The sequence below is a fragment of the Eriocheir sinensis genome, chromosome 58 (assembly GCF_024679095.1).
Source record: "Eriocheir sinensis breed Jianghai 21 chromosome 58, ASM2467909v1, whole genome shotgun sequence".
In the NCBI taxonomy this organism is placed as follows: Eukaryota; Metazoa; Arthropoda; class Malacostraca; order Decapoda; family Varunidae; genus Eriocheir; species Eriocheir sinensis.
This window is the reverse complement of record NC_066566.1, coordinates 22,501-49,068: the sequence shown is the minus strand read 5'-3', so window position 1 is coordinate 49,068 and position 26,568 is coordinate 22,501. Positions and strand designations below refer to the sequence as shown.

General features: G+C 44.4%; 2 long non-coding RNA genes across 6 annotated transcripts; both read right to left on the bottom strand.

The window, feature by feature from the left end:
- Window positions 1–273: 273 nt before the first annotated feature.
- Window positions 274–6,188, bottom strand: LOC126984998 (uncharacterized). 3 transcript variants are annotated; one of them, XR_007738266.1, is made up of 5 exons: window positions 6,050–6,188; window positions 3,379–4,173; window positions 1,701–2,522; window positions 1,236–1,421; window positions 274–1,142 (listed from the first exon to the last, which is right to left on the bottom strand). It is a non-coding gene; the product is annotated as an uncharacterized LOC126984998 (long non-coding RNA). The 3 variants fall into 3 exon arrangements; XR_007738265.1 differs by having other exon boundaries at window positions 274–1,421; XR_007738267.1 differs by having other exon boundaries at window positions 274–1,421; window positions 1,794–2,522.
- Window positions 6,189–7,741: 1,553 nt separating this feature from the next.
- LOC126984997 (uncharacterized) lies at window positions 7,742–18,438 on the bottom strand. 3 transcript variants are annotated; one of them, XR_007738264.1, is made up of 4 exons: window positions 17,771–18,438; window positions 14,856–15,179; window positions 9,467–9,545; window positions 7,742–9,249 (listed from the first exon to the last, which is right to left on the bottom strand). It is a non-coding gene; the product is annotated as an uncharacterized LOC126984997 (long non-coding RNA). The 3 variants fall into 3 exon arrangements; XR_007738263.1 differs by having other exon boundaries at window positions 17,781–18,438; XR_007738262.1 differs by lacking the exon at window positions 17,771–18,438 and having other exon boundaries at window positions 14,856–16,909.
- Between the last annotated feature and the right edge of the window lie 8,130 nt (window positions 18,439–26,568).

The window sequence follows — 26,568 nt, the reverse complement described above, 5'->3', positions numbered from 1 at the left end:
GACAAACATACTTAATCCAAACAAATCCATGTTCTCCCTTACAGGTCAGAGTGAGAGACGAGATCCTAGACATAATTAAGGCAAGAATTATGAGATAGAGAGAAATGATGAACTGTGAGGTAGAGACAGAACACACAGAGACAAGAGACAGAACTACACATAAGGCAAGAATTATGAGATAGAGAGAAATGATGAACTGTGAGGTAGAGACAGAACACACGGAGACAAGAGAGACAGAACTATTATAAAGAGGAGTGGGAGAGAGAATTTATATCAGAGTTGGCTGACGATTAAAAGTGTATCTTGGTATGTTCGGAAAATTGTGTACAGGTGTGCGAGAGCCACTATGAGGAACAGCTGGCTGGGATGATTAAAAGAGAGTGATCGAGGATTAATTAAAAAGACGAGAGGGCAATCAAGTTATATATATGAGGAAGAATGAATTAACTTTGAGGTAAAGACAGAACATTTGAAACATTTCTAAATAGCGCATTAGGTACAGTTACATATGTTGTTGCATGTATTGTTAGAGGCCAGCCTTTATATAACACACAGAGATAAGAGAGAGACAGAACTAGATACAAGGCTATCTCGACCGGTAGGCGCTGTATTGCTATTTCGAGACCAGAAATGGCTTTGCCGTGACGTACTCTCCCAGGAATATCCCCATTTGCAAGGAAATAGCCCCAGTAACGAAGATAAGTTTCCAGATTTTGCTCGCATGTGGGTAGTTTTAAGCCACTCGGCGGCGGCTGAAAAATCCCAGCTTGGTGGCACCGGGCGGGGTTTGAACTCACGTTGTCCCGAATGTGGCGCCATCATGCTATCCACTCAGCCACCGCCTCCCCCACTGCTCCGTCCATGGTAGTGTTGCCCACACGGGTCATCTCAGCACGGGTAGGACAAGGCTTCTTCACCATGGACGGGCTTGTCAACCTGGTGGAGAGAGAGGTAGGTTAGGATAGCTTAGGGCAGGGTAAGGTAGGGAGAGGCTAGATTTGGCAGGGAGGGAGAGACATGGCAGGGACACAGGCAGGGAGAGAGTGATTTGGCAGGGACAGAGGCAGGGAGAGGGAAATATTTGGCAGAGACATGTAAAGAGAGCAGGGGAGGACACAGTGCTGGGAGTTTTAGTAGAGGACCTGGAAACAGTGCTCAGAAGGGAAAGACTCCGATGGTTTGGACATGTAAAGAGAGCAGGGGAGGACACAGTGCTGGGAGTTTTAGTAGAGTACCTGGAAACAGTGCTCAGAAGGGAAAGACTCCAATGGTTTGGACATGTAAAGAGAGCAGGGGAGGACACAGTGCTGGGAGTTTTAGTAGAGGACCTGGAAACAGTGCTCAGAAGGGAAAGACTCCGATGGTTTGGACATGTAAAGAGAGCAGGGGAGGACACAGTGCTGGGAGTTTTAGTAGAGGACCTGGAAACAGTGCTCAGAAGGGAAAGACTCCGATGGTTTGGACATGTAAAGAGAGTAGGGGAGGACACAGTGCTGGGAGTTTTAGTAGAGGACCTGGAAACAGTGCTCAGAAGGGAAAGACTCCGATGATTTGGACATGTAAAGAGAGCAGGGGAGGACACAGTGCTGGGAGTTTTAGTAGAGGACCTGGAAACAGTGCTCAGAAGGGAAAGACTCCCATGGTTTGGACATGTAAAGAGAGCAGGGGAGGACACAGTGCTGGGAGTTTTAGTGGAGGACCTGGAAACAGTGCTCAGAAGGGAAAGACTCCAATGGTTTGGACATGTAAAGAGAGCAGGGGAGGACACAGTGCTGGGAGTTTTAGTAGAGGACCTGGAAACAGTGCTCAGAAGGGAAAGACTCTGATGGTTTGGACATGTAAAGAGAGCAGGGGAGGATACAGTGCTGGGAGTGTTGGAGAGATTGGAGGTAGAAGGAAGGAGACCAGTTGGTAGACCTAGGAAAACATGGAGAAGGTGTATACAGGAAGACTTAGCAGTGATGGGATTGGATGAGCATTGGGCAGAAGACATAGCAGAATGGAGGTAGAAGGAAGACCAGTTGGTAGACCTAGAAAAACATGGAGAAGGTGTGTACAGGAAGACTTGGGATTGATAGAACTGTATAAGCATTGGGCGGAAGACAGAGTAGAATGGAGGAGAGCCATAAAGCGTCCAACCGCTCAGGAAGATTGAATTAAATGGACCTTAACCTAAATAATGATGATGATAATGACATTGTACTTACCAGGGATTGAGTGGTCATAGTAGTAGTAGTAGATCAGCTGTCATGGAAGTACTATATAAGGGATTCAATAGTACACATAGTAGCAGTATAGAGGATTTAATAGTACACATAGTAGTAATAGTAATAATAGTAGTCTCAGGGATCTCCTTGAGTCCGTCGTCAATGTAGATGTAGTCCCACACCTCCGCCACCTTAGTAACATTGATGTGGCCGAGGTCAACAACATCCGCCGAGCACATCTCACAGAACTCCTTGTCCGAGGCGAGCTTGACCCGGCCGCCAACCTTCCGCCAGCTCAATCTCCGCTGACGCTCCCTGGGAAAGGTCAGGTCAGGTTAGGTTAGGTCGCGAGAGGTCATGGTGGGGTCAAACGAGGGTGGGTTATGTTTTAGGAGGCAAGTAAAGAAATGGAAAAAATCACTGGGCTATTTTTTTATATATATTTTTTTGTGTGTGTGTGTTTGTGTGTGTGTGTGTGTGTGTGTGTGTGTGTGTGTGTGTAGTGGAAGGCAGGGTACAGGGTTCCTCTTCTTACTAAAACCTTGATTAAAAGAAAATAAATAAATATATATAAATCCTGGGAGCTATTTTATTCTTATGTTATGTAAATGGTATGTCAATTAGTGTTTCCTATCCACTACTTTTATATGCAGATGACACAGTATATATATTAGCTGTAACACACAAGGATGCCACATGTAATAACCTTACTATTGAGCCAATCTGTGGGTTCATTTTCTTCAACAATGACACCTAGTCTTTCCATATGGTCTAATTCCTTCTTAAGTTTATCCCTCAGAGCAACAGGTATTTCTCTAGGAGGGTGAGCCACAGGGACAGCACTTGGACCAAACTGTAATTCAACTGTTGGAAAATTGGAAAGTTTTGTTTAGTGGGTGCAACATCTGTGGTCATATGCCAGAGAGAGACAGAAGAGGAAAGGATTATAGGAGAAGGGAACAGACCCCAGGAGACGGGACACAACCCCCGATTAATACCTGGTACCCATTCACTGCTGGGTGGACAGGGGCGTAGGGTATCGGAAAAGCTGCCCAAATTTTTCCACTCTGCCCGGGAATTGAACCCGGGATCTCTCAGCCAAGTAATTTACCTGTACCATCCAGCAGGCATCCCAGTCCCTCAAATACATCAAAGAATTCCTCCAACATACCATTTGCACCATGAATTGTAGGCAATGTCCAGCGCACACCTGTGGTCGACGCATGTGTAGGCATTGGCACCCTTCAGCTGCATAGGCGGAACCTTAGACATCTGTGGGAGAGAGAGAAAGAGAGAGATTGACAAATAATATAGAGGGAGAGGAAGATAACAGTGAGATACAGGGATTTTAACACGACAATGAGGTTAACCCAGTAGTAGCGACGGGCCAAATTTGTGGCTTTACCATGTAGCAGCGACAGGCCAAATTTGTGCCATGATATAAACCCCCAAAAATAGATGATACATAATCTAATCACAAATGCTTTGATATATATGAAATGGTTTGTGTGAGGGGTGATTTTTTTTCTCATTTTTCTCGCTTGGAGGGACCATTAAGAAACATGATCCCTGCTGCTACTGGGTTAATATCTGCATTTTTATGAGCGTTTTTTTCAAGTTCATTGCACAGAGGAAGGGTCAGACTACCACCAGGGTCATCAAACTACCCATGGAAATGCCCCAAACACCTATGAAAGCCTTGTCAAGTATTTTTTTTCTACAACAAAGGAGACAGCTCAAGGGCACACACAAAAAAGGAAACTATATTGTCAATTATTGTCTATAGTGTCAATTCCTGTGCAGATGACAAAAACCTGGATCTTCAAGTCCCTCCCTGTCTTAGCCTGTGGGGGGAGTCTCAACGCCCTGCCCCTGCTGTGGGTGGTGTGGGGGGGTGTGGGGGTCTGGTGCAGGGCCCACAGCTCCACCGTCAGGCTCAGGGGGGAGTCTCCAGGTCCGACGGGTGCTGGGGGAGGGGGAAGGCACCATATCACAACACTCCTTACCCTGAGAGCATGTCAAGATATGTAACATTGCAACATTCAGTAGATATGTACCATTAAAACCTCTCTTGAACCCAGCTATTAAAACCTCTTGTAAACCCAGCTATTAAAACCTCTCTTGAACCCAGCTATTAAAACCTCTTGTGAACCCAGCCATTAAAACTTCTCTTGAACCCAGCTATTAAAACATCTTGTAAACCCAGCTATTAAAACCTCTTGTAAACCCAGCTATTAAAACATCTTGTAAACCCAGCCAGTAAAACCTCTCTTGAACCCAGCTATTAAAACCTCTCTTGAACCCAGCCAGTAAAACCTCTCTTGAACCCAGCTATTAAAACCTCTCTTGAACCCAGCCATTAAAACCTCTCTTGAACCCAGCTATTAAAACCTCTCTTGAACCCAGCCAGTAAAACCTCTCTTGAACCCAGCTATTAAAACCTCTTGTAAACCCAGCCATTAAAACCTCTCTTGAACCCAGCTATTAAAACCTCTCTTGAACCCAGCTATTAAAACCTCTCTTGAACCCAGCTATTAAAACCTCTCTTGAACCCAGCTATTAAAACCTCTCTTGAACCCAGCTATTAAAACCTCTATTGAACCCAGCAATTAAAACCTCTCTTGAACCCAGCTATTAAAACCTCTCTTGAACCCAGCTATTAAAACCTCTCTTGAACCCAGCTATTAAAACCTCTTGTAAACCCAGCTATTAAAACATCTTGTAAACCCAGCTATTAAAACCTCTTGTGAACCCAGCTATTAAAACCTCTTGTAAACCCAGCTATTAAAACATCTTGTAAACCCAGCCATTAAGACCTCTCTTGAACCCAGCTATTAAAACCTCTCTTGAACCCAGCTATTAAAACCTCTTGAACCCAGCTATTAAAACCTCTCTTGAACCCAGCTATTAAAACCTCTCTTGAACCCAGCTATTAAAACCTCTTGTGAACCCAGCTATTAAAACCTCTTGTAAACCCAGCCATTAAAACCTCTTGTAAACCCAGCTATTAAAACCTCTTGTAAACCCAGCCATTAAAACATCTTGTAAACCCAGCTATTAAAACATCTTGTAAACCCAGCTATTAAAACATCTTGTGAACCCAGCCATTAAAACCTCTTGTAAACCCAGCTATTAAAACCTCTTGTAAACCCAGCTATTAAAACCTCTCTTGAACCTAGCTATTAAAACCTCTTGTAAACCCAGCTATTAAAACCTCTTGTAAACCCAGCTATTAAAACCTCTTGTAAACCCAGCTATTAAAACCTCTCTTGAACCCAGCTATTAAAACCTCTCTTGAACCCAGCTATTAAAACCTCTCTTGAACCCAGCTATTAAAACCTCTCTTGAACCCAGCTATTAAAACCTCTCTTGAACCCAGCTATTAAAACCTCTCTTGAACCCAGCTATTAAAACCTCTCTTGAACCCAGCCATTAAAACCTCTCTTGAACCCAGCTATTAAAACCTCTCTTGAACCCAGCTATTAAAACCTCTCTTGAACCCAGCTATTAAAACCTCTCTTGAACCCAGCTATTAAAACCTCTCTTGAACCCAGCTATTAAAACCTCTTGAACCCAGCTATTAAAACCTCTTGTAAACCCAGCTATTAAAACCTCTCTTGAACCCAGCTATTAAAACCTCTCTTGAACCCAGCTATTAAAACCTCTTGTAAACCCAGCTATTAAAACCTCTCTTGAACCCAGCTATTAAAACATCTTGTAAACCCAGCTATTAAAACCTCTCTTGAACCCAGCTATTAAAACATCTTGTAAACCCAGCTATTAAAACCTCTCTTGAACCCAGCTATTAAAACTTCTTGCAAGCCCAGCCATTAAAACCTTACCTTATCGCTTGTGTGAGTCTTCCCCTGCATAGGAACAGCCGCGTCATCCAGGGGTAGACCAGGGAATCAACCACTCATATCCACGGTAGACCAGGAAATTGACCACTCCTCCAGGGGCCGGTAGACCAGGAAATCAACCACTCAGCAGATGACCAGTGTTGTGTAGCTCTCCAGTCTGAAATTGAGGGAGTTCGTAACCTAACCGATCATGGATATTAATCAGTGTTTTTACTCAAAGACAAACTGTGTGCGATGAACATTCAGCGACTCGGAAATAATCACTGGATATTTACGACACAATAACAAAAATATCTGACATCACACCTGAACCATCGGATACCTGCGACATTATCAGTAAAAGCAATTAGGACACTCACTCACCAGGACGTCTCAGAACAAGTGCGCCGAGGACTATTATCGAGGCTAACATGGCTGTGGTCCGGGGCGTGGAACCTCATCAACCGTAGCGGTGTGTTCTGTGGTTGAGGCTCGGCCGTGGAGGTTTCTTGTAGACCCGGGTGGATGTGGTAATGCCCGGGTGGAGCAGCAACGGCCGTAGAGGGTTGGGATGTACACTGTAGTCTTATGTATACTGTAGAGTCTTATACTGTAGAGTCTTCCATGGCAAACGTTGCCCGTTCTTTACTAACTAGAGAGAGAGAAAGACACAGAGAGAGATTGAGAGATAGAGAGACAGACAGAGACAGACAGAGACAGAGAGAGAGATTGAGAGAGAGAGACAGAGCAACACACACACACAGACGTATGCACAGTGCAGTGAGGGAGAATTAAGCAACACACACACACAGACGTACGCACAGTGCAGTGAGGGAGAATTAAGCAACACACACACACAGACGTACGCACAGTGCAGTGAGGGAGAATTAAGCAACACACACACACAGACGTACGCACAGTGCAGTGAGGGAGAATTAAGCAACACGCACACACAGACGTACGCACAGTGCAGTGAGGGAGAATTAAGCAACACACACACACACACAGACGTACACAGTGCTGGGAGGGAGGAAGGACAGGCAGCATGGCGGTACATTGTTTATTACGGAACGAAATTCGTGTTACAGCTGCAAGGTGCTCTCAACCACAATGCCTTACAAAACCAGCAGTAGTTACCTCCTCCTGCTGCAGCGACCTCCCCAAGACGGAGGGCCCCCAGACCCCGCCCAGCGAGGATGCGCCTCCCCGGCCACCTGGTCAAAGCCTGGTCAACCAGTCAGCCAGAGAGGTGCGCCCCCGCCGACAGGGCCCAGAAGCCTTCCGCATCGGGCGGGTCACCACAGCCGCCTCTTCTTGCTGCTCAGGAACACAACAGGCTAAAAGGCAACAGTTACACACACGGACATATAAAAAAAAGAAATCCTAACCGACATCTCAGAGGGAGACGCCCAAAGGCGGCAGACTCAAACGCAGAACGGAAAACACCCGTTCTGTGAAAGAGCCAACCGTTGTACCCCTAACACCCTAGGCCCCACCAGCCTCCTCCTGTGAGGAAAACTGGTCCTCAGTAACTCGGAAGGAGCTACCCTGGCGGCAAAGCTGTAACACAGACTGGCCCGCGTACAACTCCGCCGCCTAAACTAACACCTTGCCAGACCTCCCTACGGGAGAATCTGACATCTATCTGCGCGTCTTTCAAGCGTTGTTCGACTCCCTAACCGCCCGACCACCCGTCCGCCCGCCCGTTCCCACGTACGCCCGCCCGTCCGCCCATCCGCCCCCCGCCCCCAACCCGCCCGCAAGCGTGCGAGCAGAGGTACGACGAGCGTCAGTGCAGCGGAACGTAGCGTACGGGTTCCGTGCGTTCGTACGTGTAGCCGTACGGCTCAGCGTAGACGCTGCTGCCTGCCTACCTGACCGAGGGTGGGGTGCCCGCCCGACAACCCGACCGCAAGGTGGCCTGCCTACCTATCTGATGGCCCGACTGACAGCCTGACCACCAAATAGCTTGCCTGTCACCTGCTAGCCTGACTGCCAGGTGGCACACCCGCCCGTCGGCCTGATGGACAGACGGCCACGCCCATGCCTTCCTGACACAGTGATTAGCTAAGTCCCCCGCCAACACCCCACACAAAAAAAAGACACTCACACAAAAAAAAAACTCACACACCCTACATAACCTGCACCGTAGTGCTACCCCAAACCTCAGCAGCTCCCGCGTTGCACACCGCCACCGCCGTTGGTCGCCCGGCAGCATCCACCCAGCGCCTCGCACACAACAGCTAAAGAGCTAGGGAGGAAGGGGGTTATGGGGAAAAAAACATACATAGAAATGAAATCCTAGCAGTCACACAGCAACACACAGCAAAAGGTCAAACACACGGCAGGCCTGCCATCACACACACAAACACACACAGCACACACTAAACCAAATACCGTGGATATACCGTAGTGACGTGATGTGATGTCCTCGCTGCACGCGCCTCCGGACTGCCACACACACACACACGCTAGCTATTGGGTATAAACACACGGGAAAAAGGCATAGAAAAAAAAGACATCCTAAATAAAATAACACACACAAGCACTCAGCGGGGGTTTGGGGAGGCAGACGGAGGAGGGCCAGTTGGCATGGGAAAGGGGAATCGCCCTGCCCAGGAGATGGATATGGTCTTGGCACCCCCCCCCTGGCGTGAAGGTTACCCAACACACCAGGCGGTAAGGCTCGACACAACCCAAATCCCAGGAGGCTCATCCCCCAACCCACTTCCAGCCCACCAACCATTCTACCCCACCCTCCCTTACCCACTAAGTACCCACAGACATACACCAAAAAAAAGACTCCACTCCCATCAGACTCCTTGGAAGAAGGCAGCCTGATCCACCTAATAAAAAGCCAGGCTCAACCTTACGGAAGAGTCTGGCAAAACGTCGGCGGAGACAACGCGAAAGGCAACGCCTGGCCAAGCAGAGCCCGACCGCTCTGACCCCCGGAAGAGAGGCCAGAGTAGCTAGAGTCGGCTTCCTCCTACGGAGAAAACCGACAAAAAAAACTTCAGACATCTCGGAGGGAGACCGTCTGAAGGTGGAAGACTCAAACGCAGAACGGAATCACACCCGTTCTGTGAAAGAGCCAACCGTTGTTACACCTAACACCCTAACACCCTACACCAGCTAAACAAACACCCTACACCCTGACGTGCTGCTCCCGCGCTGCGCCGATGCTCTCCGCTTACGCGCCTCTGAAAGAACAAGACCGACTTAGACACAACCCAGGAGACTGACGGAGAATTAGACACACTATGAAAATTATACTAGAGCAACAGTATTTAATGATCTCGTTATTTGACCGACTATCATTTCATTACTATTATTGGTATTGTTATATTCATTACTATTATTGGTATTATTATATTCATTATTATTATTGGTATTATCATAATCATTATCATTGTTTACCTGGGCGCCAGAGGATACAGGCAAAGGGTGACACACACGGCCACCTCCATCAACGTGTCTCTCCAGGCGGGGCAACACACTGGAAGTACAGGGAGACTCAGACATGCGGAGAGGCAGCGGCAGAGACATCCAGACATCTTGGCTCAGACACAGGTGGCTGCTCCATTAACCCGGCAGCAGCGACGGGCCAAGTTTGTGGCTTTACCGTGTAGCAGCGATGGGCCAAGTTCGTGCCATGATATTTAAACCCCCAAAATAGATGATGCATAATCTGATCACAAATGCTTTGATATATATTATGAAATGGTTTGTGTGTCCAAACTCCTTATGCAAGAGTTAAGAACATAAGGAGTCTGCAAGAGGCTGGTTAGGTTATACAAGGCCATGGTATTGGCACCCACAACATGGCCCCCAAGCCTGTTCCACTCATCCACCACTCTGTTAGTAAACCAATTCTTGCCTATGTCTTTGTTGAATCTGAATTTGTCTAACTTAAAACCATTGCCACGCGTCCTACCTGGCTCTTTTACTATCAAAATCTTATTGACATCCCCTTTATTAAATCCCTTCATCCATTTATACACTTCGATCAAGTCTCCTCGCAACCTTCGCCTTTCTAGCGAGTGTAGATTTAACTGCTTCAGCCTGTCTTCATAAGGCAAGTTTCTCACCCCCTGAATCATCTTTGTCATCCTCCTCTGTACAGATTCTAACACCTTGATATCCATTCTATAGTAGGGGGACCAGAACTGAACCGCATAATCGAGATGAGGTCTAACTAGTGCTAAGTAAAGTTTGAGGATGACTTCAGCGCTCCTATTGCTTACGCTCCTTGAGATGAAACCAAGTACTCTGTTGGCCCAATTTTTGGCCTGAATGCATTGAGCCCTAGGACGGAGGTCAGCGCTCACTAGGACTCCTAAGTCTCTCTCAAGCCCAGACCTGCTTAGAGGAGTGCCATTTAAGGAGTAATTGTGTGAGGGGTTGTTCCTGCCTACACTCAGAATGCTACACCTCCCGACATTGAATTCCATCTGCCACTTCCCCGCCCAATCATATAGTCTGTCAAGCTCATCCTGGAAAATGGTAGCGTCCCTGTCTGATTGGATTACACTACTGATCTTGGTATCATCTGTGAACTTGCTGACATCACTACTAATTCCTGTGTCAAGTCATTGATGTAAATAATAAAAAGCAGAGGACCCAGCACCGACCCCTGAGGGACTCCACTCGTAACACTGCCCCATTCAGATTTTTTACCATTGATCTGCACTCTCTGCTTCCTACCACTGAGCCACGCCCTGATCCAGTTCAAAACTTTACCAGCTACGCCGTGAGCCTGTAATTTTAGTAATAGCCGGTGATGAGGGACTTTGTCGAACGCTTTACTGAAATCTAGATACAATATGTCATAGTTTTCATCTCGGTCAACCGCCTCTATTACTTTAGTGTAGAAGGACAACAGGTAAGGCAAGACCTATCCTTTGTGAACCTATGCTGTGAATCATGAATTAAATTATGCTTTTCTAGATGGTCCAGAATGCTCCCGGCTATAATTTGTGGCTTTACCATGTAGCAGTGACGGGCCAAATTTGTGGCTTTACTGTGAAGCAGCGATGGGCCAAATTTGTGGCTTTACTGTGAAGCAGCGATGGGCCAAATTTGTGGCTTTACTGTGTAGCAGCGACGGACCAAATTTGTGCCATGATTTAAACTCCCCAAAATAGATGATATATAAACTGATCACAAATGCTTTGATTATATTATGAAATGGTTTGTGTGAGGGTGATTTTTTTAATTTTTCTCGCTTGGAGGGACCATTAAGAAACATGATCCCTGCTGCTACCACCGGGTTAAGGTCAACAAAATTGTAATGCCAAAATTTAATTAAGTACGGGAAAGATAGAAATTAGGGAGGATAAGTAGTTTTAAGTATTTTTAAGAATGTATAAATTCCATCTCTGTCTCTTCCATACTTAATTGAATTTTTCTTAAATGAAAATGGTCAAATCATCACTGATCTCCTCTATTATGCATATATAATCATTTTTGCAATTCCTAACATTATATACTCATTTAAATAATTTTTCACACATATATAAATACTACTCTTACATATACCCAATACTGTCCAACCCCTTATGCAAGAGTTAACCAGCATCTTCATTCTTTCATTCCTATACTGTCCAACCCCTTATGCAAGAGTTAACCAGCATCTTCATTCTTTCATCCCTGTGCTGTCCAAACCCATTATGCAAGAGTTAACCAGCATCTCCACTCTTTCATCCCTATACTGTCCAAACCCCTTATGCAAGAGTTAACCAGCATCTTCATTCTTTCATCCCTGTGCTGTCCAAACCCATTATGCAAGAGTTAACCAGCATCTCCACTCTTTCATCCCTATACTGTCCAAACCCCTTATGCAAGAGTTAACCAGCATCTTCATTCTTTCATCCCTGTGCTGTCCAAACCCATTATGCAAGAGTCAACCAGCATCTCCACTCTTTCATCCCTATACTGTCCAAACCCATTATGCAAGAGTTAACCAGCATCTCCACTCTTTCATCCCTATACTGTCCAAACCCCTTATGCAAGAGTTAACCAGCATCTTCATTCTTTCATCCCTGTGCTGTCCAAACCCATTATGCAAGAGTCAACCAGCATCTCCACTCTTTCATCCCTATACTGTCCAAACCCATTATGCAAGAGTTAACCAGCATCTTCATTCTTTCATCCCTGTGCTGTCCAAACCCATTATGCAAGAGTCAACCAGCATCTCCACTCTTTCATCCCTATACTGTCCAAACCCATTATGCAAGAGTTAACCAGCATCTCCACTCTTTCATCCCTATACTGTCCAAACCCTTATGCAAGAGTTAACCAGCATCTTCATTCTTTCATCCCTGTGCTGTCCAAACCCATTATGCAAGAGTCAACCAGCATCTCCACTCTTTCATCCCTATACTGTCCAAACCCATTATGCAAGAGTTAACCAGCATCTCCACTCTTTCATCCCTATACTGTCCAACCCCTTATGCAAGAGTTAACCAGCATCTTCATTCTTTCATCCCTGTGCTGTCCAAACCCATTATGCAAGAGTCAACCAGCATCTCCACTCTTTCATCCCTATACTGTCCAAACCCATTATGCAAGAGTTAACCAGCATCTTCATTCTTTCATCCCTGTGCTGTCCAAACCCATTATGCAAGAGTCAACCAGCATCTCCACTCTTTCATCCCTATACTGTCCAAACCCATTATGCAAGAGTTAACCAGCATCTCCACTCTTTCATCCCTATACTGTCCAAACCCCTTATGCAAGAGTTAACCAGCATCTTCATTCTTTCATCCCTGTGCTGTCCAAACCCATTATGCAAGAGTCAACCAGCATCTCCACTCTTTCATCCCTATACTGTCCAAACCCATTATGCAAGAGTTAACCAGCATCTTCATTCTTTCATCCCTGTGCTGTCCAAACCCATTATGCAAGAGTCAACCAGCATCTCCACTCTTTCATCCCTATACTGTCCAAACCCATTATGCAAGAGTCAACCAGCATCTTCACTCTTTCATCCCTATACTGTCCAAACCCATTATGCAAGAGTTAACCAGCATCTTCATTCTTTCATCCCTGTGCTGTCCAAACCCATTATGCAAGAGTCAACCAGCATCTCCACTCTTTCATCCCTATACTGTCCAAACCCATTATGCAAGAGTTAACCAACATCTTCATTCTTTCATCCCTTACACTGGTAAACTCTGGGGCACCCTTCCTGTGTCTATATCTCCTCCTGCCTTCGACTTGAATTCTCTCACGAGGAATGACGTATCGAGACGCCTCTCCTCCCGAAACTGACCTCCCTTTCAGCCGCTCATAACTTTTGTCTCTGAAGGAGCAGCGATTAACCCAAGAACATCGGCAGACCCTTTTCTGGGGTTTCACGAGTCATGGCTGTGGTACGGTGGACCCTAAAAAGGGCTCGCCATAAAACCCCTGATTCAAGCTAATTGTAGGTGGTTGTGGCATACCAAACCCCAACCCACCGCAACCCACCATGCATGATAAGTGGTGCAGTAAGGTCACGGCAGACTGAATTAGCTATCCATACAGTAATCACTCGTCAAATTCTTTAAAGTAGACAACAAGCGACTCTCGGCTAGATGCCACGCGTCACAAGACTGTTTATTTTGTGACAAACACCACACAAACAGAATGGAGTTTGAGTAAAAGAAATATTCTTAATGGCTTTATAGTTATGAGAGGAGCAGGTGCTCTGATGTACGTTCCATGCTCTTTTCTTAGTCTCAAAATGCAGTGTAATTTTGCCATTTCCCGGCCACTTCTCGGCTTCCCCACGGCCCAAGCCCACGGGTTAAGCCCTTCCCTGCGGAGGATCTATATAGAGACGTTTGAAAATTGGGACTTTTTGTCGGCGCCTGTGTGTGTATAGACGCTCATTCATTTGCCCATTAGATAGTAGCATGGCGCCTATAAACACTGGCACTGCCAGTGTGGAACGCTGGTCCCCAAAAATAGAAAAAAAGAAGAACTGAAAATGAACAAAAATGAACAAAATAAAAATCTCAACCCATGGACACTTGCCAACATTTGCCAACATTGCAATCACCTTTTAGTCTTGTTGGATATTTGTGATGTGTACGAGCCCACGAGCTTCTTTTTTCTCTCCTTTTCCTTCTCCTTCACCCCTCTCCCTGCAAACACGAAATAAAGAAATTAATCAAGATCAGGAGAAATTAATGAAGTATGGGATTGAACCGGTGCCATGCGTGGACGGCCTCAGCACTCGTACAGGAAGTCTACAAAAAGAGGTGGCCAAGGTACCAGGCTGCAAGTGGGGGGCTCGCACTCCGCCATGCAAGGCCACCAGACTATGCAGACACATTGACATTTTCACTTTTTGCATTTTTTTTTATTTTTTTTATTATTTATTATTAGCAGTTCAAGGAGTTGAGAGTAGGAGTCCCTGAGGGCAGCCGATTTTTATGATGCTTTTGATTTTGATTGCTGATTTTTTGAAATTTTTGATTTGAATGTATCAATATACATATAACCAATCTAACTTAACCCTTTCATTGCTAAACGCTTGCAGCGGGCGTTAGGCGTATTTGCTGGTGGTGCTAAACGCTCACTGCGACCACCAGCAGCACTAAAATCTCCCGTGTATGAGAGTGTTCCAACACTAATTCTCACAACACAGGATTGACAAGTGAGTGTTTTCTACTAAACTTGGTGGAAAATCATGTCAGCCCTGCTGCCGGGAAGGGGTTAACGGGCTTTTTCTAAACCTATTTTCTCATTGCCCTAGAGTGGTTTCTTTAGCTGTAAAAAACAATATCCATTATCCACACAACTATATCAAAATGCTTACCGGTCTCCCCAGCTGAAGAGGTCACGGACAGAGGAGGTCATGTGCGCCTCCCCAAGCCCATGTCCCCCGGCGTCCATCTCCCGGAACACTGCCACACAAACAAACGCTAGCTATGGGTATAAAAAAAGATTACGTGCAAAAAGTTCACACACAAAAATACATCCTAACAAAATAATAGTGCGAAGGCATAACGCCAACGCACACACACACACAATCATACGACAGGCCTGCCATTCACACACAGACGCACACACAAAAGAACCCACTTAACCAAACCGTTGGTGTCGTCGCGATGAGTCCTCTGCATGGTCCGTCCGCGGCATCCTGCAAAAACAGAGAGGCATATTAGAAAAGGGAACATTAAGGGCCGCTTCCACAGTCCATCATGGTCTTTGTAACACTCCCGAACCAAGCTATAGAATCCCATACTGTTCAAAATGGCGCGGTCTTCGATGACACACTAAATACAAAGAGCTTTTCCTGTATTGTGTCGTCAAATTTGTGGACTTGAATATAAAAAGGATCTCAGCTTACTCATCTCCTTTCTCTTCCCTTTCCTTCGCAGCATAAACACACATGATCTTTCCTGAATAGTGTCGTTAAATTTGTGAACTTGAATATAAACAGGATCTCAGCTTACTCATCTCCCTTCTCTTCCCTTTCCTTCATATCATAAACACAGCTTTTCCTGTATAGTCTTGTCAAATTTGTGAACTTGAATATAAACAGGATCTCGGCTCACTCGTCTCCCAATCTCATCTCCCTTCTCTTCCCTTTCCTTCGTATCACGACAATACAAGACCTTTCCTGTATAGTCTTGTCAAATTTGTGAACTTGAATATAAACAGGATCTCGGCTCACTCGTCTCCCAATCTCATCTCCCTTCTCCTCCCTTTCCTTCGTATCATGACAATATAAGACCTTTCCTGTATAGTCTTGTCAAATTTGTGAACTTGAATAAAAACAGGATCTCGGCTCACTCGTCTCCCAATCTCATCTCCCTTCTCCTCCCTTTCCTTCGTAGCATAAACACACAAGACCTTTCCTGTATAGTCTCGTCAAATTTGTGAACTTGAATATAAACTCCAGACACCGTACAAGGAAATTTCGAAGGCTCTGGTATTGGTTTTGGAGCTTACTAACCCATCATGAGGAACTGTGAAACTGGGCCTTAGACACGGATGCAGAATTATAGCCATGCAAAAGGCAAATTACTTATATATAGTACATGAAACTGGCCATCACGGGGAGTTAACTTATGGCAAAATATATTACTAACCCCGGAAATTAAGTGAGACTGAAAATTTAAAGAAGCATTATGTGAGAGAGCACCGTGCAGGGCTTAGTAACAAGGATTTCGGTTAATTTACATTCACGTACGGATTGAGATATCGGCAAGGCTTGAAGCTGCCGATATCTTTACATGGAAGAGGCGCCTGGCTGGGACGGACAATTATACAGGGACAAAGCAAACTAGGACTGACAATTATACAGTGACAAAACTAGCTAGGATTGACAATTATACAGTGACAAAAACTAGGATTGACAATTATAGTGACAAAAACTAGGATTGACAATTATACAGTGACAAAAACTAGGATTGACAATTATACAGTGACAAAAACTAGGATTGACAATTATACAGTGACAAAAACTAGGATTGACAATTATACAGTGACAAAAACTAGGATTGACAATTATACAGTGACAAAAACTAGGATTGACAATTATACAGTGACAAAACTAGCTAGGATTGACAATTATACAGTGACAAAAACTAGGACTGACAATTATACAGTGGCAAAACAAACTAGGATTGACAATTATACAGTGGCAAAACAAACTAGGATTGACAATTATACAGTGACAAAACAAACTAGGATTGACAATTATACAGTGGCAAAACAAACTAGGATTGACAATTATACAGTGACAAAACTAACTAGCAAGCAGAGCCGGGCACCACAAACACACTGGAAGGAACCTTGAGCGATAGATAACTTAGACATTAATTAAAAGGAAGGAAGGGATGAAGATAGACAGAGAGGAGGAGGAAGAGAGAGAATGGACGATAGGAAATAGGATGCAAGATTTGACCGCCAGAAAGAACGTCACTCAAAGGATAACTTAGACATTAATTAAAAGGAAGGACGGGATGAAGATATATATATAGAGAGAGGAGGAGGAGGAGGAGGAGGAAAGAGAATGGACGACAGGGAAATGAGATGCAAGATTTGACCACCATAAAGAATTATAAACGTTAATTAAGCAAAAGATAACTTATTTATTAAAAGGAAGGAAGGGATGAAGATAGACAGAGAGGAGGAGGAAGAGAGAGAATGGACGATAGGAAATAGGATGCAAGATTTGACCGCCAGAAAGAACGTCACTCAAAGGATAACTTAGACATTAATTAAAAGGAAGGAAGGGATGAAGATATATATATAGAGAGAGGAGGAGGAGGAGGAGAGAGAATGAACGAATGGAAATGGGATGCAAGATTTGACCACCAGAAAGAATTATAAACGTTAATTAAGCAAAAGATAACTTGGACTTATTAAAAGAAAGGAAGGGATGAAGAAAGACAGAGAGGAGGAGGAGGAGGAGGAGGAGGAGGAGAGAGAATGGACGATAGGGAAATGAGATGCAAGAATTGACCACCATAAAGAATTATAAATGTTAATTAAGCAAAAGATAACTTATTCATTAAAAGGAAGGAAGGGATGAAGATAGACAGAGAGGAGGAGGAGGAGGAGGAGGAGGAGGAGAGAGTAAATTTAAGACTAAAAACAATCACTTGATATCATTTAGTATTCCATAATGTTGCCGAGCTCTGCACACTAGTCACTCCCAATGATTAGACAGCTAACCATTGATAGCCTATCCTCACTAACACACTGAGGACATATGTTGACCTAAATTGACCTATCTATCTTGGTGTGACTCTCCGTGATGTCTCCCCTGCTTGACCCGGCATCTCCGCGGTCCCACACGAGTCCGGCCTCTGTCACGGCAGCTCTGGGAAGACAAAACATATCTGACAGAAAACATACTGCATGACACACGAGGCTGGTCCATATACATACTGCATGACACACGAGGCTGGTCCATATACATACTGCATGACATTCTCTCCAGTGACTCTCTCTATCATCTCTTTTTCTCTCCATCTCTCCCCGTGTCTCTCTCTCCTGTTACCTACATCTTGCTAAGCCAACACATCCATCACCATGAAGCCAACACATCCATCACCATTAAGCCAACACATCCATCACCATTAAGCCAACACATCCATCACCATTAAGCCAACACATCCATCACCATTAAGCCAACACATCCATCACCATTAAGCCAACACATCCATCACCATTAAGCCAACACATCCATCACCATTAAGCCAACACATCCATCACCATTAAGTCAACACATCCATCACCATTAAGCCAACACATCCATCACCATTAAGCCAACACATCCATCACCATTAAGCCAACACATCCATCACCATTAAGTCAACACATCCATCACCATTAAGCCAACACATCCATCACCATTAAGCCAACACATCCATCACCATTAAGCCAACACATCCATCACCATTAAGCCAACACATCCATCACCATTAAGCCAACACATCCATCACCATTGTCAACACATCCATCACCATTAAGCCAACACATCCATCACCATTAAGCCAACACATCCATCACCATTAAGCCAACACATCCATCACCATTAAGCCAACACATCCATCACCATTAAGCCAACACATCCATCACCATTAAGCCAACACATCCATCACCATTAAGCCAACACATCCATCACCATTAAGCCAACAAAACCAACACCATTAAGTCAACTCCCACATCACCATTAAGCCAACACATCCATCACCATTAAGCCAACACATCCATCACCATTAAGCCAACACATCCATCACCATTAAGCCAACACATCCATCACCATTAAGCCAACACATCCATCACCATTAAGCCAACACATCCATCACCATTAAGCCAACACATCCATCACCATTAAGCCAACACATCCATCACCATTAAGCCAACACATCCATCACCCTTAAGACAAAAACCCAATCACCATTAAGCCAACACATCCATCACCATTAAGCCAACACATCCATCACCATTAAGCCAACACATCCATCACCATTAAGCCAACACATCCATCACCATTAAGCCAACACATCCATCACCATTAAGCCAACACATCCATCACCATTAAGCCAACACATCCATCACCATTAAGCCAACACATCCATCACCATTAAGCCAACACCCCCATCACCATTAAGCCAACACATCCATCACCATTAAGCCAACATCCATCACCATTAAGCCAACACATCCATCACCATTAAGCCAACACATCCATCACCATTAAGCCAACACATCCATCACCATTAAGCCAACACATCCATCACCATTAAGCCAACACATCCATCACCATTAAGCCAACACATCCATCACCATTAAGCCAACACATCCATCACCATTAAGCCAACACATCCATCACCATTAAGCCAACACATCCATCACCATTAAGCCAACACATCCATCACCATTAAGCCAACACATCCATCACCATTAAGCCAACACATCCATCACCATTAAGCCAACACATCCATCACCATTAAGCCAACACATCCATCACCATTAAGCCAACACATCCATCACCATTAAGCCAACACATCCATCACCATTAAGCCAACACATCCATCACCATTAAGCCAACACATCCATCACCATTAAGCCAACACATCCATCACCATTAAGCCAACACATCCATCACCATTAAGCCAACACATCCATCACCATTAAGCCAACACATCCATCACCATTAAGCCAACACATCCATCACCATTAAGCCAACACATCCATCACCATTAAGCCAACACATCCATCACCATTGTCAACACATCCATCACCATTAAGCCAACACATCCATCACCATTAAGCCAACACATCCATCACCATTAAGCCAACACATCCATCACCATTAAGCCAACACATCCATCACCATTAAGCCAACACATCCATCACCATTGTCAACACATCCATCACCATTAAGCCAACACATCCATCACCATTAAGCCAACACATCCATCACCATTAAGACAACACATCCATCACCATTAAGCCAACATCCATCACCATTAAGCCAAAACATCCATCACAATTAAGCAAACACATCCATCACCATTCAGCCAACACATCCATCACCATTGCCAACACAACCATCACCATTAAGCCAACACATCCATCACCATTAAGCCAACACATCCATCACCATTAAGCCAACACATCCATCACCATTAAGCCAACACATCCATCACCATTAAGCCAACACATCCATCACCATTAAGTCAATACCCCATCACCATTAAGCCAACACATCCATCACCATTAAGCCAACACATCCATCACCATTAAGCCAACACATCCATCACCATTAAGCCAACACATCCATCACCATTAAGCCAACACATCCATCACCATTAAGCCAACACATCCATCACCATTAAGCCAACACATCCATCACCATTAAGCCAACACCCCATCACCATTAAGCCAACACATCCATCACCATTAAGCCAACACATCCATCACCATTGTCACATCACCATTAAGCCAACACCCCCATCACCATTAAGTCATAACATCCATCACCATTAAGCCAACACATCCATCACCATTAAGCCAACACATCCATCACCATTAAGCCAACACATCCATCACCATTAAGCCAACACATCCATCACCATTAAGCCAACACATCCATCACCATTAAGCCAACACATCCATCACCATTAAGCCAACACATCCATCACCATTAAGACAACACATCCATCACCAGTAAGTCAAGACCCCAATCACCATTAAGCCAACACATCCATCACCATTAAGCCAACACATCCATCACCATTAAGCCAACACATCCATCACCATTAAGCCAACACATCCATCACCATTAAGCCAACACATCCATCACCATTAAGCCAACACATCCATCACCATTAAGCCAACACATCCATCACCATTAAGCCAACACATCCATCACCATTAAGTCAATACCCCCATCACCATTAAGCCAACACATCCATCACCATTAAGCCAACACATCCATCACCATTAAGCCAACACATCCATCACCATTAAGCCAACACATCCATCACCATTAAGCCAACACATCCATCACCATTAAGCCAACACATCCATCACCATTAAGCCAACACATCCATCACCATTAAGCCAACACATCCATCACCATTAAGCCAACACATCCATCACCATTAAGTCAACACATCCATCACCATTAAGCCAACACATCCATCACCATTAAGCCAACACATCCATCACCATTAAGCCAACACATCCATCACCATTAAGCCAACACCTCCCTCACCATTAAGCCAACACATCCATCACCATTAAGCCAACACATCCATCACCATTAAGCCAACACATCCATCACCATTAAGCCAACACATCCATCACCATTAAGCCAACACATCCATCACCATTAAGCCAACACATCCATCACCATTAAGCCAACACATCCATCACCATTAAGCCAACACATCCATCACCATTAAGCCAACACATCCATCACCATTAAGCCAACACATCCATCACCATTAAGCCAACACATCCATCACCATTAAGCCAACACATCCATCACCATTAAGCCAACACATCCATCACCATTAAGTCAACACATCCATCACCATTAAGCCAACACATCCATCACCATTAAGTCAATACCCCCATCACCATTAAGCCAACACATCCATCACCATTAAGCCAACACATCCATCACCATTAAGCCAACACATCCATCACCATTAAGCCAACACATCCATCACCATTAAGCCAACACATCCATCACCATTAAGCCAACACATCCATCACCATTAAGCCAACACATCCATCACCATTAAGCCAACACATCCATCACCATTAAGCCAACACATCCATCACCATTAAGCCAACACATCCATCACCATTAAGCCAACACATCCATCACCATTAAGCCAACACACCCATCACCATTTTTTTTTCTCTCTCTCTCTCTCCCTTTCCCTTATTCTCTCTCTCTCTCCCTCTCCCTTATTCTCTCTCTCTCTCTCTCTCTCTCTCTCTCTATATATATATATATATATATATATATCTTAATTCTCTCTCTCTCCCTCTCCCTTATTCTCTCTCCCTCTCCCTTATTCTCTCTCTCTCTCTCCCTCTCCCTTAAGCCAGCAGTGAAAACCCTAACAACTCTGAACACTCCAAGGACTGTCTTACCATAGATCACATTAATGGCCAATCCCTACTCGCAAACTTTGATGAAATAAAAATGTTAATGAGTGACAGAAATACAGATATTCTTTGCGTCAGCGAAACATGGCTCTCCCCTTACACTCCCGACACATACATCAACATTCCCAATTATAAAGTGTTCAGGTGCGACGGCGGCCGAGGTGCAGGTGTCTGTCTCTATGTTAGTGATACCCTTGCTTCTGAAATAATAGACACTAAAATAACTAAACAAACAGGGACTGAAGACATATGGGTCCGAGTGCAGTGCAGGATATTACCATCTGTCATAGTTGGATGTATTTACAGACACCCAAAGGCTCTCGCTAATTCATATGATCATATAACTGAAACTATACGATCTATTATGCTTCATAAAAAAACATTCCTAGTACTAGGCGATCTAAATGACGACCTTCTCTCGCCTACCAGCAAACTCTCACGCTTACTAAAGAATAATAAACTAACACAACTAATAAGCAAACCCACACGACTAACCCCACCACTGCTACACTACTGGATGTAATAATAACCAATAACCCTGACCTCATATTACACAGTGACGTAATCCCAATCGCTGATCACGAGCTTATCACAGCCACAGTCAATATGAAAAAGCCAAAACGAATACCAGTTTTAAAACATACAGAGACTTAAGATAAATTCTGCGAAAGCCTGCTAAACAACGTCACCGAACTGAATCAAATATTAAACACGGATAATGTTAATGACCAAGTGAGCATACTAACTTCAGTGTTCACCAGATGCTTAGACAACCTTGCTCCAATGGTAACACGTGAAATAAAACGGCCCCCTGCTCCCTGGATCAACAATGAAATTAATGAATGTATAAATCTCAGAAATACAACACAACGTAACCTCAAAAACAACAGAAAAGATAAAATACTACAAGATAGGTAGAGATACCTGAAGAAACGCGCAAAAACCCTAATTAATATGTCCAAAAATAATTACGATCAGTCCCAACTCAAAGATTGCAAAGGTAATACGTCTGCCACCCTGAAAATATTACATACGAGATGAAAAAAACATAAATTAGGACTTGCATCGAAAATAACAGCTCTGAGGGCGTGGTTGTCCCTTTCTGGGCCAAGGCAACAAAGTTTTGCATATTCACACAAAATCTCGCGGCACTCACTCCCATACACTTTACAATAAGTGCTATGGCCGGACAATCCCACTGTCCGAATCATCACCCCTCTCCCCTACTTAAGGACGGGGCTTGTAGATGAGGGCGGGATTCGAACCGAGTCCAACATTTACGTGGGCGGGTACGGAGCACAGACACATAACATGGAGGTGCTGAGGGCGGGTATCGAACCGAGACCCGGGAGATACATAGTCGGGGGCCGTAACACATAAACACTTAGCAGATACGGGAGCAGCGGGTTCAGGCGAAGAGCTCCCGCCACCAACACAGAATGAGGATGGACGGAGACTTGTCGAGGAGGTGGAGGTTTGTGAGAGACTGAAGGGCTGACGGAAGGTACAGGGTGCAGAAAGGAAGGGAGTGCGCTTGTCCCGCCAACTCTTCTTTGTGTGTGTGATAGATGTTCGGTGTAGTTCGCTTGTTTGCCTGTTGGTGGGGGGGGGGGGAGCAGGCCTCTAGTTAACGGTCGTGTGTGTGTGTGTGTTTGAGTAATAGTTGTTCCGTGTAGTTCGCCTGTTTGCCTGTTGGAAGGGGCGGAGCAAGCCTATTGTTAAGGGTTGTGTGTGTGTGTGTGTGTGTGTGTGTGTGTGTGTGTGTTAACGGCCACTTTGAATGTCGTTAAGCCCAGGGTGTGGCGTCATGAGACATCCGGGTATCATGAGACATCCCATATCCTGAAGACATACCTGAATTTCGACAAGGTACCGTGTCTTTTGTCGTCTGCTTGTCGGGGTCTGTCCCACCCAAGTTTATTTATTTTATCATGAAAGCAAATGATGACGTATGTGTGTGTGTATATAACGAGGATATTAACAATCACTCTTCTTCTTCTTCTTGTGACCTAATAAGCCTTGCATCGCTATTTAAGTCTTCATTAGTACTGTTTTACACTTAGATGCTTCACTCAGTCACTCCATGATAGTAAATTTTGCGTTCCGCGATGGTAAAATATGGATATGGGATGTCTCACGACACCGGATGGCAGATGACACCACACCTCTCATAATATTATACGGGCTAGTTAAACGTGTGTGTGTGTGTGTGTGTGTGTGTGTGTGTGTGTGTGTGTGTGTGTGTAATTTATCATATCCTGATCACGAGCCCGATCCGTACAAGCTCATTACAATTATAAATGTCCTGGATATTTTAAGATGTCCAGGCTATTAACATTTCAGTATATTTATTTTAGGGAATTCTTCATCTTCCAGGGCTTCTGTTTAAGGTTTTTCTTTATCATAATGTATTCTGAAAATGTCTCAAATAAGTAGTTTCATATATTTATCAAACTTTGTAAAGCTTTATTTTTAACTATTTTTTTTGCCAGTAAAGACACAAGAGCTCTGTATATTTTAGTGACTATATAAAGATTTTACTGAAGTGCTGAATGTGGACTAGAAATTGGAAATGTTCTTATATTAACGGAATTATTAGCATTCTTAAATAACTTCCGATTTATGTATGATGTTTTGGTTTTATGTATATTTGTGGTCAATAAATATCTATCTATCTATCTATCTATCTGTCAGTGTGTGTGTGTGTGTGTGTGTGTGTGTGTGTGTGTGTGTGGGTGATCTCCGACCATTATACGAGCTAGTTAATGTGTATGTGTGTGATAGATAGATAGGCAGATAGATAGATAGACAGACAGACAGACAGACAGAGAGAGAGAGAGAGAGAGAGAGAGAGAGAGAGAGAGAGAGAGAGAGAGAGAGAGAGAGAGATCTCTCTCTCTCTCTCTCTCTCATTTCTTTCCTTGTTTTGAGCCCTTGACCAATTTCCATTCAGATATAGTGTATGGAGAAACGAAATGGTACACACACACACACACACACACGGCCCGGTAGCTCAGTGGATAGAGCGTCTGCCTCACAACCCGAAGGACCGGGGTTCGATTCCACGGCCAGGTGAAGATAAGTTGGGTTTATCTTTCACGTGTATCCACTGTTCACCCAGCAGTGAGTAGGTACGCGACGTCAGGCACGGGGTAATGACCTCGTTGTCGCGGTGTGTTGTGTGTGAGTGGTCCTACCCAAAGATCGGTACACACAAACACACACACACACACACACACATGCACACGACTATAGCAGCTCTTGTGAAACTATAAGAGAGAGAGAGAAACTATACCCATCAACAATATCATTAATTAACTATAAAATTCAACATAATTATCTTTCATATCCACTAAAAAAAGACAGAATCAACACCTGTCATTATTATTTTCAAGGTAACCGACTATTTTTTCCTTCCTATCCTTGCCTGTCTGTCTATCTATTTGTCTGTCTATCTATCTATCTATCTGTCTGTCTGCTTGTTTACCTTACATGTTTACCTCAACTCCAGAAATACCTTGACAACTAATATGGCTTGGTTTATTACGATTATTTTCTTCCTTGTTATACCTGTCGGCCCACTTTCTCCAATACCTGAATCACCTTTGAATGCGAAAAAGAAGAGAAAAAGAGAAGAGGAGAGGAGGTGGATAAAGAAGAGGAGGAGGAGGAGGAGGAGGGGAATAAGAAACAAATAAATAATTGATATGAATGACCTCCCCAAGCTCGGCCACCTATATCCTTAAGAAGAGGAGAGGAGGTGGATAAAGAGGAGGAGGAGGAGGAGGAAAGAACGAGAGGAAGGAGGAGGTTAAGATGAAGAGGAGGAGGAGGAGAAGGAGGAGAAAAGGAGGAGGAGGAAGGATGGTGAAGAGGAGGAGGAGGAGGAGGAAAGAACGAGAGGAAGGAGGAGGTTAAGATGAAGAGGAGGAGGAGGAGGAGGAGGAGGAGGAGGAGGAGGAGGAGGAGGAGGAGGAGGAGGAGGAGAGTCGTACGTATCATTACGAGGAAGAAACGATAAAAAGTCATAAACCAAAGTAAATGCAATGCGCTGAGTACGATAATTTGGCAGCGCTGGTTCAACGTTGCCAGGTTGTCGTACTCTGCCTCTTAGTTCGCCGATTTCCGACCCAAAAAACTGCTTTCATCACCCAAATAACTGCCTTTATATATAATTATCGTTTAAATGGTTAATTATTATTGCTTAACCAGGCTCGAACCTCAGCCTGCCAGCGCAGAGCTTTATCCACTGAGCTACTGGAACGGTGTGTCTGCCTGTCTGTGTGTGTGTGTGTGTGTGTGTGTGTGTGTGTGTGTGTGTGTGTGTGTGTGTGTGTGTGTGTGTGTCCTTGAAGCCTGGCAGCGCACTAACCGACTGA